The sequence below is a fragment of the Denticeps clupeoides genome, chromosome 14, assembly GCF_900700375.1.
Source record: "Denticeps clupeoides chromosome 14, fDenClu1.1, whole genome shotgun sequence".
NCBI classification, from domain to species: Eukaryota; Metazoa; Chordata; class Actinopteri; order Clupeiformes; family Denticipitidae; genus Denticeps; species Denticeps clupeoides.
In genome coordinates this window covers 11,854,741-11,867,754 of record NC_041720.1, presented here as the reverse complement: position 1 = coordinate 11,867,754, position 13,014 = coordinate 11,854,741, and the positions used below count along the sequence as shown (strand labels likewise).

The 13,014-nt window shown below is 47.1% G+C and overlaps 1 long non-coding RNA gene across 1 annotated transcript; it reads left to right on the top strand.

The window, feature by feature from the left end:
- Positions 1-6,265: 6,265 nt before the first annotated feature.
- LOC114763779 (uncharacterized) lies at positions 6,266-11,179 on the top strand. The gene is made up of 4 exons (XR_003742383.1): positions 6,266-6,296; positions 9,585-9,779; positions 10,145-10,189; positions 11,021-11,179. It is a non-coding gene; the product is annotated as an uncharacterized LOC114763779 (long non-coding RNA).
- Positions 11,180-13,014: the final 1,835 nt, after the last annotated feature.

Sequence of the window (13,014 nt, the reverse complement as noted above, 5' to 3'; positions counted from 1 at the left end):
TAGTCCGATAGCCTTCTTGCTACGTCTCCATTCAGAAACTCAACTGAATTGACTGTGCTGGCCAACAGGAGGACAATTCGAGGCGTTCGAGGTAAAACAAAAGAACAAAAGTGTTTTTTCAATTTTTTTTTATTTTTATTTGTGCGCGTTTACTCTCGCAGACAGAAGACGTGGCCACCGAAGCCAGCGTGATGAAGACATGATATGTCATAATAATAAGCGGGCCGGACAAAGGGGCTTCTCATCAAATGCAAATTTATGCGGCCCCCAGCGCTTTCAGAACAAGCGGACCCCCACCACCACCACCGCCCCGGACTAAGCATTCAATTCATCTCCCTTTCTCGGGAATCAAAGGGCTGCCAAATGCTCGCTGACACCGACGTAGCGCAGGTCAAGAGAGGTACGGTCCTACCTAAAGCGGCCGCCCGTTTCCCCCCATTTCTCTCCCCTCTTCCCACTCCCCTCTCGGCACCTTCACCAAAACAAAGCCCCCCGTTTCGGCCGTCTCCCACAATCTCGTCCCCTCCTGCTCTTGGCCTTCGCAATAATTACTTCCAGATGCAGTCACAGGGCTTCAATGGGAGCAAGCAGGGCCTTGTTTGCTGCTCGGTGCTCATTAAAAAGGGGGGGACGAAGAAAGGAATTAATTACTTAATTGAGAAAAGAGAAAGAAAACCACGCACTCCGTGGTTGGGGGAAGAGGACGGCCCCCACCGTGCCAACCAAGAGCAGCTACGGCAGGCTCCTACTGCAGCCTGCACAGAATTGTGGGATAGCGCAGAATGTGTGGTCATGCAGGACGCAATTTGGTTGTCCTCCAGACCAGATGGTAGGTCCGTATACTGTCCATCCATTCTTGTCTTTGTCAATCGAGCAGGACAGTGTCGCGCGGCCGGCTCTACTGTGATCGAGAGCTTCTTGATGTGTTGTTCAGCTAACATGCCTCCATCTACGTCAAGCTTGATCAAGTGTTATATTCAGGACTGTGTTCGGCACCATATAGGCCCGAATATAATATAATATAACTTTTTTTTTTTTTTATCAAGGCTAATTACAATCAGGGATTAAAATAAATTTGAAAACAATTTTTTTTTACAATTAACTGAACATAACTGGAACATAAAGGGGTTTCAGTTGTTCCATAGTGCATTGTCTGTTAATAACTATTTATCATTACAATTACAACAACTGCTAAAACAACCTGGAATTGATTTTCTTTTCTACACTGAATGTTGCTTGGAAGTTTTGACCAAAAGATCCTAACTGCTTTAAAATGATTATATTATTATTATTATTATACACTATCTCATGCCTGATTTATGTCCAATACATTAAACAGTCATGCATTATATATGCTGGTATGGCGTGAATATGACAATGTAAACATCTTTGATCTGATGCCTGCTACACCCATGCTGGCGTCAGGCTTCAACCTAAAGGTATATAGGTGTATTGTTCTAAATGCTCATTAATTATCTGAGAGTTGGAATTGCAGAATGAGCCAATTTTTTATTGAAATGAAAGATGAAACCATGTATTTTGGAGAAAAAATCTTATATCTATGCCAATATAATAATGTATTGAGGAACTTTTTTTTTTTTCATTGGTTATGCCCACATTTATAACCAGGACGGCCCCTCCAAGGAAGATGTGCGTATGCTTCATGGACATGATCGCTCCATGTTGAGTCGCCATCAACACCTTTTAATTGAGAGTTGGAATTGCAGAATGAGCCAATTTTTTATTGAAATGAAAGATGAAACCATGTATTTTGGAAAAAAAAACATCTTATATCTATGCCAATATAATAATGTATTGAGGAACAATGTTTTTTTTCATTGGTTATGCCCACATTTATAACCAGGACAGCCCCTCCAAGGAAGATGTGCATATGCTTCATGGACATGATTGCTCCATGTTGGGTCGTCATCAACACCTTTTCCGAACTGAATTATTTATGTGTGCAGCAACATTTGTTATTCAAATATGATCCCATTTAGGAGTTTTCCCTGCAGGCAGTACAAACACACACTCACACACTCAGAAACACAATAACAAGACCTATAAAAACTTTTAGAGGCGAAAAGATCTGCCCGAGAAGCAAGAGATGTGGATGCTTTTTTTTTTATTTCTCTTCTGCCACTATTATGTTTAAACAACTATTCGCGTTCTCATTTGACCGTTCTCAGTTTCTCTGTTCCTCTGTTCCTGTCTCCGTCTCTTATTCCCTCGCATTCTCTCAGTAGACGTCTGAAGGGCCCTCAAGAGATAAGAGACAGATTGTCCCAGACTGGTGGAGGACCCACTGTCCAGGCCTGCAGCTTAGAAGGAAGGTCTGTATGAAAGAGGGCCCTCCTTTTTTTTTATAAGTTGGTAGGTAAGCTAGCTATATGGCTGGGTGTATTTGAGATGTTCTTAAACTCAAAGACCTTGCAAAACTGCACCTTAATCAAAGCCACATTTGTAATTAAGCTTGCATGTTATAAATGAGATATCATGTAAACCAACAGCATTTACATAAATTAGATTTTAATAATTTAGTTTATTATGTACTCTATTTTGTATGTTGTGAATAAAACCCAGCCGCTGGGGACGCATGTGACAATGTATTTCTTGTGCTGGTCCCAATCTCAGGAAAATGGGGGGGGGTTGTGGCAGGAAGGGTTAACTTAATCCACTGTGACGAGCAGCCGAAGAAAGAAGAATATTTATATTAAAGATGTAATTTGGATGTACCGTGTACCGTGGCGGATTGACCTCAAGCCAAACGCCTTAGTATACTGGTGCGTCTGGAGTTGCTTGAAGCCTATCCAAAGCATGTCAGGCCACCAAGGTCCACAAGGAGCGTCATATCTCATAAAAATAAAGCAAGGAATTGAAGTGAAGCAGGATGTATATGTGTATGTATGTGTGTGTGTGTGTGTGTGTGTATATATATATATATATATATTTTTTTACATTAAACAGATTTAATCAATGTTCACTGAAGCAGCGAGAGCAAGATATTTTTTTAATATTGTTAATTATCTCTGTTTGTCTGATAATGGGGACAATTTTAACAGCAGAACATTCTACTTATTGATCATGAATAGAGAAGTCATTATTCAAAACACTAAAATGAAATTTTGTCTTTTTTTTTGGCAAATAAAGAAGGGGGGGGGGGGTGAATTAAGCGAATTTAAATGTGCTTTCGAAGTCTCAGGTAAAACACCTCCTCTTGCGATGGAGGATACAAAGAGGCAGTAACAACAAGTGCTTCTGTTCCCGAACCACGTATCAGCATAATTATCGCTCCTACCATCCCTGCCGTAGAGCTATAATATAAAAAAGAGGGGGAAAAAAAACGTTCTCGGGTCTCATGAATATTGTTTCGCTGTGCCGTTTTCTGTTTGTTTGGGTTCATTAGCATTTTCCACACTCGGCCATAATAGCGACTTCACACTTTTTTTTCTTTTTTTTTTTTGCCCACTTGAAGGAGGAAAAAAATTCAACAAAGCCAAACAAAGTGGGAATTTGTGCCTTGCCGACGACGCCTGTGTGTATGTGTATGTGTGCAAATGTCCAAATGAGTGTCTTTTCTCTCTGTGTTTTGAAGGATTCTGACCCTTTTCGGAAATGACACTCCCTTTTTTTCTCCCTTTGCCATCCACACATTAGGTGCTCACAATAGAGAAGGGTACTAATGCATCATCTAATTGGGCAAGGGCCCTGCCTCTGATTCTCTCTCTATCAGACTATTAGTTCAGTAATTACCCATCTGCCTCAGCGTGGATAATGATGTTCTCAAGAGCCCTTCAGCGTGGCGGAGAGTGGCCCGGTGTCTGATGGGTACGGCAGGACCGCCGAGCGACGCTCTGAAGCCCACCTCTGCATCGGGGGACTAAAGGAACCGTTTTCCCACTCACCACTCCACGCTCGAATGCTGAAGACAGTCACATAAAAGCAAAACTGTCACACTGTCCAAATAGGTTTCTTTTTACAGTATTGTCCTGTTCAATAAGCAAATAATAATAAACTGTCACTGATCTTCTTAGCCATAAAAAATCTAATGTAACAAATAGCTTGATTGTGCTTCATTGGTACTAATTACTATTAATTTTTAAAAGACTAAAACTTGTTCTAATGTTCTTTTCTTAATAATAGATTCTGCACAATCTGACAGTAAACACAGCAAAAATTAATGAATGAAGGATGATTCATATGATTTTCAAGGGATGATTCAACTCAGTCTGCCCAAAAATTCCTTCACTCTCCATCTAGGGTTGTTTATAGCTGAATTTCGTATCTATGTCATAGGCCAGATCCTCACAGGAAGTTAACAAAAGCTGTGTTAAATGTGTCAATTTAATTAAATGCATTTTTTTACTTATAAGAAAACCCATCATAACTGCTGAATTCCATACATTGAGGATTACTTTTTTTTGCCATCCAACAATATTGTTTCATCAATCCTAGCCAGATTTTCCAGCATGCAGGGCACCATGGAATGATCAGAGCATGAAAAAGAGCATGGTAATGCTAATATGTGTGGCCTAAGAGGGACTAAGGCTGTAGATCCTTGATCCCCTCTGTTAATCTGGGTTTTTTGGGGGCATCTTCAATCTCCCTCTCGCTCTCAGGCCCTTTTGAGAGATTTGAGGGATCACTATCTGCACTGCCCTGAATTATCTTCACTTTTTGGCAAAAATCTGCCAGTTTTCCAATGAAATAAGGTTCAAGTAGGCATGGGATTAAAGTTAAATCTAGCCAAAGCTGGAGCTGGGATTCTCCAAAGGCCTCTTGGTGTTAATACTGCTTGGCATTTTTGTTGCTGTTGGTGTCATTATGGGTCTGGAGAGGAGGAGAGCCCCAATCCTGATGGTGATTATATGATGCCTGTCTGGACAACCAGATCAAACCAGCCAAACATGGCTCCCCTGAACTGCTCTATCAATACCATTACACATATAACATACTACATTTACATTTAAGACATTTGGCAGATGCCCTTATCCAGAACGATTTACAATGTGCTTCCATGTTACCATCAATGTGAACAATGCTGCTTTACTAGGACCCTCAACTATGAATACAATCTTATTATTCACTCTGTTGTACTTTCTATGCATGAGTCAGACAATAAGAAGGTTACAAGTTAATCTAAATATTCTCTAAAGAGGAAGGTGTTGAGCTGCCGTTTGAAAGTTGGTCAGCTGTTCCGACCTCGAGGGAAAGGGCATTCCACCACCGAGGGGCCAAGACAGAGAAGAGTCTAGATGAGTGTCTTCCTCGTACCTGCAGAGATGGAGGGACCAGGCGAGCAGTACTGGAGGCTCGGAGTATACGAGGTCAGAGCTTTATGCCCACGGTCACACACACTGCTTTTTGTTCTGTTAAGTGAATGGTACGTGTAACATAACAACATATGCTGGGTAACAAAAACACAAATGTAATTTAATGAATGTGAATGAGTTTTGTACTTCTAATGTTGTCTTGTAACTCAAATTTGAAACATCAGTCTATCTGATGGTGGGCTGAATGTTTTGACCTCTTGTGTTAGTCTCCCACTAAAACATAACTTTTAAATCCTCTTTTTATTATGCCACCATTTCAAAGAATGGAGCTTGTATGCTAAATTCAAATTCAAAAGTGTCCTCTGGATTTACTTCTTCTTCGTCTTCTCCCATTAGGACTCACCACAGCAGACCTATCGGATACCCATCCTGACGTAACCCTCTCCGTTTACCCGGGCCTGGGACTGTCTCCATGAAAAACACTGTCACGCGCATCGCCAGTGGCTGGGTTCTCGGGATTTATAAATCTAAATAGATAAGAACAAGAAAGAAACACGGTTTCTATTGCGCATGTGACGTGTAAGTCGTGTGTGAGAGCTGTCAGTCATCATGCTCCTCCCAGTTTAAATCACACAGATATATATATATTAACACCATAAACTGTGTTCTGGATAACCAGCAAAGAGGGTGATCATCTTCAAGCTACAGATATCAGCAAAAGTGCTTCTTTCTGTCACGTCTACGGACTTACGAGGGAAGGAAGCGCAGAGGTCTGACATACTGGGAAGGGGTTTTTATTATACAACAAACTCAAAGAAATACAAATAAACAATGGCGCGATGGCCAAAAACAGTTTAACATAAATCAAGAACTGAAACAAACCCGTAGGCGTGTGGCGATTGCCAGAACTCAAAACACATAAAACTAAACAAGGTCAAGTTCGTGCATAGAGTTCACGAAATGCCAGCGACCCCGAACGGGCGGAAACTTCCGGCATTTATGGGGCGTCAGGATTAAAGTCAGGTTGTGGAGGCCAGCTGCAGGCAATCCTGAGCAGAGCCCCCACTACCAAGGGCTACGTCCTCGGAGCCCCAACAGTACCATCAGTGGAGGCGGCGGGGTGGACGGCGGCAACCACAGGGCTCCTGCCCTGCTGTATCCTCCCCTTGGAGGACCCGGTCCCTCGGGCTGGCTCCCCGGCGATGGTCAGGCGTGGCGGCCCCGGTCCCTCGGGCTGGCTCCCCGGCGTGGTCAGGCGTGGCGGCCCCGGTCCCTCGGGCGGGCTCCCCGGCGTGGTAAGGCGTGGCGGCCCGGACCCTCGGGCTGGCTCCCCGGCGTGGTCAGGCGTGGCGGCCCCGGACCCTCGGCTGGCTCCCCGGCGTGGTCAGGCGTGGCGGCCCCGGTCCCTCGGGCTGGCTCCCCTGCTTGGTCAGGCGTGGCGGCCCCGGACCCTCGGGCTGGCTCCCCGGCGTGGTCAGGCGTGGCGGGCCCCGGTCCCTCGGGCTGGCTCCCCGGGTGGTCCCGCTTGGCGGCCCCGGACCCTCGGCCTGGCTCCCCGGCGTGGTCCCGCATGGCGGCCCCGGACCCTCGGCCTGGCTCCCCGGCGTGGTCCCGCATGGCGGCCCCGGACCCTCGGCCTGGCTCCCCGGCGTGGTCCCGCATGGCGGCCCCGGACCCTCGGCCTGGCTCCCCGGCGTGGTCCCGCATGGCGGCCCCGGACCCTCGGCCTGGCTCCCCGGCGTGGTCCCGCATGGCGGCCCCGGACTCCCGTACCTGCACACAATAATCAGGGCCGATCCATATGGGTACGTGTGGGCCCTGTCTCCACCTGTCCCCTCTGACACGTCTTGTGTCACCCCCTGCACCGCGCAGGGAGATTGTCCCAGAGCCTCCGGCGACTGTTCCAGGCACCCCAGGCTGGTGCCTTCTGGGACTATGCAGCCCCTCTCGCTGCACGGCCCTGGTGCCAAGGGGGGGGCATTGCCAGACCATCCGGCTAGCCCCTTCTGCGTCCGTTGGGACAAGCAGGCCCTCTTCCTGCCTGTCCCAGCTGGGTCCTCATGCCTACCTGGGGGCTCTATGGCGCTCCACCCCTCTGGAGGCAGACGCAGGCCCATGCCTGGCCCGCCCTCCTCACTGGCTACCGGAGGACCCAGCTCCATCGCTTCCCCACCTCCCCTCCCCTCAGGAGGAGTCCCCAACCCGAACTGCACCCCCCCAAAAAATTCTTTGGGGGAGCACCCCCCCCGGCTGGACTTCGGGGTACCTTGGGGCTTGTCCACCTCGCCTTGGACCGGTGCAGTCAGGTTGGGAACTCCCTCCCTGGGGTTCGGCTCTGCTGCTGGGTCACCATCTGGTGGACACAAAGAGGGGAAGTGGGGGCGACATACGGACACATATGCCACGCACACACACACAGACAGAGACAGACAGAAGAGAGGGTCGTCTAGTTCCCTCTCTGAGCACTCCGGGACCTCCTCAGGGGGCACAGCCAGGATCTCGGGAGGCGCGACCTTCTCGTCGCCCGCCAGTGCTTGGTCTTCTTGCCCTGGATCCTGACTGGCGCTGGATGTGGTGGAGGGGCAGAGTTCGATCCCTGGCTCAGGCTCTGGCCGATCAAACTCCGCCCTCAGTCTCTGCTGGAAGTCCCGAAAACTGCTGTCTGTCTCTCCCTGCTGCCAGAGGGCTGCGCTCCAGCCCCATGCTGACCCAAGCAGACACGATAGGATGGTGGTGGTCTTATCAGTGTCTGCTGCCCCACTGAAGGGTCCCGGGACAATTGGGCTGTCCCACACGGGGCTGGGCACGTCGCTGGAGATGGTGGTAGGTGTGTGGTGTGGAGGGGGGTGGACGTCTTCTCCAGCAGGTGTGGGCGCTGGTGCTGCGCTGCCATTTCGCTGGGGAACGTCTGGGCAGAGGGAAGGCGGGTCGGCGACTGGAGCAGGAATGGAGGATTCCCTGCGAGGCAGTCCCGGCAGCGCAGTTGCTGGCTGGCGACCTCCCGTCGCCCTCTTCCACCAGCTTTCCTCACACTGCTGGGAGGGACGTGGGTTTCCACGGACCTCGTGACGATCCTGGATGGGCGCGATGGGCGGAGCCATCCCGGCACCGACTGCCCAAACGGCGTCATCTTGGTCGTCGTCCGTGTCCACCTCGTACCCCCGGAAGTCACATGGGTCATCACGGACGCCGCGATGATCTCGGACGCGCACGCTGGGCGGAGCCATCCCGGCAACGACCGCCCACCGAAAATCCACGTCATCATCGCTTTCGTCATCCGTGTCCTCCCACCGGTGACTCCGAGGGTCGTCCACCCTGCGGACATCCTGGACCCATGGCGCGATAAGCTCCCATGGGCAGTACTCTGGCCATTCGGGCTGGAGGCTGCCCACCTCCTCGCTGGAGGAACGCCGCCGTTGTTGTTGCCGCTTCTCACCCCCCTGGAAGTGACATGGGTCCCCACGGACCTTGCGACGATCGCAGACTGGCGCGATGGGCGGAGCCCAACTCTCGTCTCCCGTGCTCTCGTCGTCGTCCGTGTCGTCCCAGTCCACGGGGAGCCTTGCCAGCAGAGCGCAGAGTTCTTGACTCGACATGCCGAAGATCGTGGGGGTCGCATCTTCTGCGCTCGCTGCCCACGTCACTTCCTCGCTGCTGCCGACGCCAACGTCCTCGCTCCGCCCACTCACCCGCCGACGTTGTCGCTTCCGGGTTTCGCCGAGTTTCCCGGGGGTGACGTCATCACGCGGCGCCGCGTACCACGGCTTCTCGGGGAGAAAACGCTCCACCAGAACGGGCGGCGCGTCTCTCCCCTGGCGTCCGCGTTCGCCGCGCCGGGCTGCGTCCTTCGCGGCGTTTCTTCTCCTCTGCTTTCCACCTCTGCGCTTTTGGGTGGGTCGCTGGCATTCTGTCACGACTACGGACTTACGAGGGAAGGAAGCGCAGAGGTCTGACATACTGGGAAGGGGTTTTTATTATACAACAAACTCAAAGAAATACAAATAAACAATGGCGCGATGGCCAAAAACAGTTTAACATAAATCAAGAACTGAAACAAACCCGTAGGCGTGTGGCGATTGCCAGAACTCAAAACACATAAAACTAAACAAGGTCAAGTTCGTGCATAGAGTTCACGAAAATGCCAGCGACCCCGAACGGGCGGAAACTTCCGGCATTTATGGGGCGTCAGGATTAAAGTCAGGTGTGGAGGCCAGCTGCAGGCAATCCTGACACTTTCTTGTTTTTCAATTATGTAAATCCTGAAGACATGTTTGACCACAGGTTTTGACTTCATGTCTCCTGTACTAACAGTGAACGGTTAATCGCCCGCTGAAGGAACAAGTCCCAGAGGACCTCCTGTAAAAAAACGGGCGTATGTCGGATCATCACACTTCAGACAAACGCCTGGCTGGGACTGAGGACTGGGGGAGCGCAGAGGCAGTCCTTTAGTGCAGCGCGTTTGCGAACGGCAGCGCCCAAGCCAGGAAGATGGAGAGGCCTGGAGAGGTACGGAAGGACTGGGGTCGCGTTCCAGGGCGGCACTCGAGTGGTTTCTCCATTAGAACTTTGCATGCGTGTCCACAATTATGGATCTAACCCTAATGAATTCGAGCTGGCGTAATGAGCTTGGCTCACCCTGGAACCTCTTGAAGCGGAGCCTGTCGCTCCTGTTCGTTTTCGTCTAATCACCGCTGCAAAAAAGCGTCTTCAAATTGATTTATGTTGTCCGCCAGACCTTCAGTGGACTGATGTGCTTTAATAAGACTATTAAGCGCACGCAAGCATGACCACCACCGTAACTAAGTACAGCAAATACGGTTCATTAAGGAACGTCTGAAGCTCTAATGGCCATTCTTCCTCTCTGTGACCAGGCCTTTAGTTATCTTCGACGTTGAAGAGCCTCCACGACTCGCCAGGTCAGTGCACTCACCTCAGTGCCAGAGAGCACCACACCCCCAATTCTGTTTACACGCATTCGTGATTAGACATGGTTTGCGTTATTTGAAGTGTTCCTGATTCGTCCTCTAATTAATTAAATGGGATATTTTTAAATGCCTACTGTTGAACTGATGCTGCTTGACGCTGCTTGGTTCTCCAGTGGGATGTGTGCCATTCCCTATAGGATTGACAGGTTTCCAGAGCATTCATATGAATGTCTTCCATTCATATTCTCTTCAGGTAAACTGTCAAAAAATGAAATAAGTAGAACACAAAAATGTAATCCTACAATCCTAGGAAATCATAGGAAACACAGGCAGATTGATTAGCATTGTTATTAGTATTCAGAATTCCTGACACTGAGAGGGATTTATTTAGATGGGAGCAAATGAGCGAGAGAGAGAATTCCCTCAAAATTCCATCTTCTAAATTAAAAAAGGGGGGAAGAAAACAATGAGCCTTTGAAAAAAGCGCTCTGGAGGAGGCACATCTCATGGACAATTAGGCTGTGGGAAGCAGTTTAATAGGTCGCAAGAAGCGGTATTTAAGATCCCCATTCAAACCTCATTATTCGAAACGATGTTTGTGTAATGGGGACATCGTGCTCGCCTTCGTCCGTCAAGGAAAAGGGGGACATAAATCCGTTAAGCAGATCAGCTCTTTGTGTGCGGCTGCCGGCGGAGACCACTGCCTCCCTAGACTGTTCTCAGTAGGGCCTGGTGAAAATGCCCGCTGTTCATTCATATGCACAGAGATGGAGAAAAGGGAGACAAAGGGAAAGTAACACGGCTGTTTTATTTTTTTTAAAGGCTCATCTGAGGTGACTTCGTCAACCAGTAACCACACAACAATAGTACGAACACCCCACTCGTACCTTGTGTTTTATGTTCTACCAGAGACGTAGTCCAAGCAAAGGTGCCAGATTTATTGGTTTAAAAAATATCACAAAAATGTGAAAAAAAGATCAAAGTAATTAACTAAGTAATTAGCTAAGACTTTTTACTATGCTTAAATGAGAGCTAGGTTCCTCAATACCTATTCTCAGCAAGCAATTTCTCTCAAAATAACAAATGCAAAAAGGCCCAATCTGGCAACTCTGAATGCAAAGTCTTGTTTACCTCTTGTTTCTGTCATCATAATGAAACTTGGCACCACCGGTGAACGTTGCTAAATAAAAACACACACATCTATGCTGCTTCCAATTGGTCTTTTTCCTCGAATAACTAAATACATCTTGTAAAACGACAAATGCACACCGTATGCAATGGAATGTAATGGGATCCATTGTGTTGAGGTTATTTGAATTAACCCAGATACAAAAAGAAAACATCAATAAGAAAAAACGATTTGAAGGGTTTGTTTGTTTAATTAATGCGACTTTCATTTAGTGTTGGGGAGTGACGGACAAAAACAGGTGATTATGCGCTTTTGAAATGGATTTTAATCTCTCGCTTCCCTAATATTTGTTGAGGGTGGTCCTGTGAATGCCACTGACCTCTCTGTAAAAAAGGTCCAACGACGGAAAAAAACCCTCAAAGAATCTCTGGCCTATTGAATTAATCCTAATGCTTGTTTATCAAACGACCCCACCGACGTTTATTCCTCTGACGTAGCTCTTTTTTTTTTTTTTTTTTTTAATTGTGGCCGTAAGAGATTAACAGAGGAATTAGCGGCCGCTGTTTGTGTGCGGCGTGTTATTCCTCCGAGGAGTGACGGCTCTGTTGTCTTTGGTGTAGATACAGTGTTCAGGCGTTTCACTCTGAAATGTTTACAGAACAGAGAGTAATCATTGCCAGTTAGCCAGTCCCCTGGGCGGGGATGGACAGAGGTAACCTATTTTCTTTGGCAAGGTTGTAGAGTCAGAGAGTCTTTCTCTCCCCTCTGCCTGTTGTGTGATTTTATTTCTTTGCCACTGGAATAAAAGAATAAATGAGTGTGGTTGGAGGGTCTGTTGTCTCTCTCTGTGTGTGTGTGTGTGTGTGTGTGTGTGTGTGAGAGAGAGAGAGCTTTTAAATTGGGTCATTAAAAGACACCATGACCCAACAAAGGCAAGTCATTCTCTCAGCACATTCAAAGTAAATAACTTTGGTGCAAAGCATCTCACTTTCTTCATACAGTGGGAAAAAATACAATTATTATATGGTTTATGCTGTCATATTTATTTAACTGACCAAGAGGAACCAAGATCACCACTGTTAATCAATTTGGAAATATTGCATTTCGTTAATTTTATTTATTAACTGCCAATTACACCAATTATCAATTATCATAAAAACATTCAATTAATAACATAATAGTTAAAATCTTAACCTTGGGTCATTGGCCCAATATTGCCCAAATCCTTTGCAACCAAACATAAAAACATATTTACAGGTTAGCGTAAGGCTGGGAAATACATAACAGATTGTTATGTTTATTTTATGTAATTAATGCAGCTTTTGTGTTATTAACGAATTGTTGTGTGATTTGAAAAACATTTGTTTTCACTAAATATGTACAAATTCCATAAAGATTATTCATTAGGAACAAAACAATTCAAATAAACCTTAATATCTTGTACATTTTGTAATATAACCGATACGGCAAATATCAGTGAATTCAATGAAAATCTCTGTGCCGTTTTATGTAATATTGCCCTGAGCACTCTTTGGTTAATATCCTTTGTTTACAACTCTGTTATAATCTCAAGCTTTACAGTATGTAACATTCCACAGAGCAAGCCTGTTTAGGCCTCTGTTCTGCCTAGCAATTATTTGAATAAATCATTACAGCAAAATCATTTGATTGTTTTAAGATGATGTCA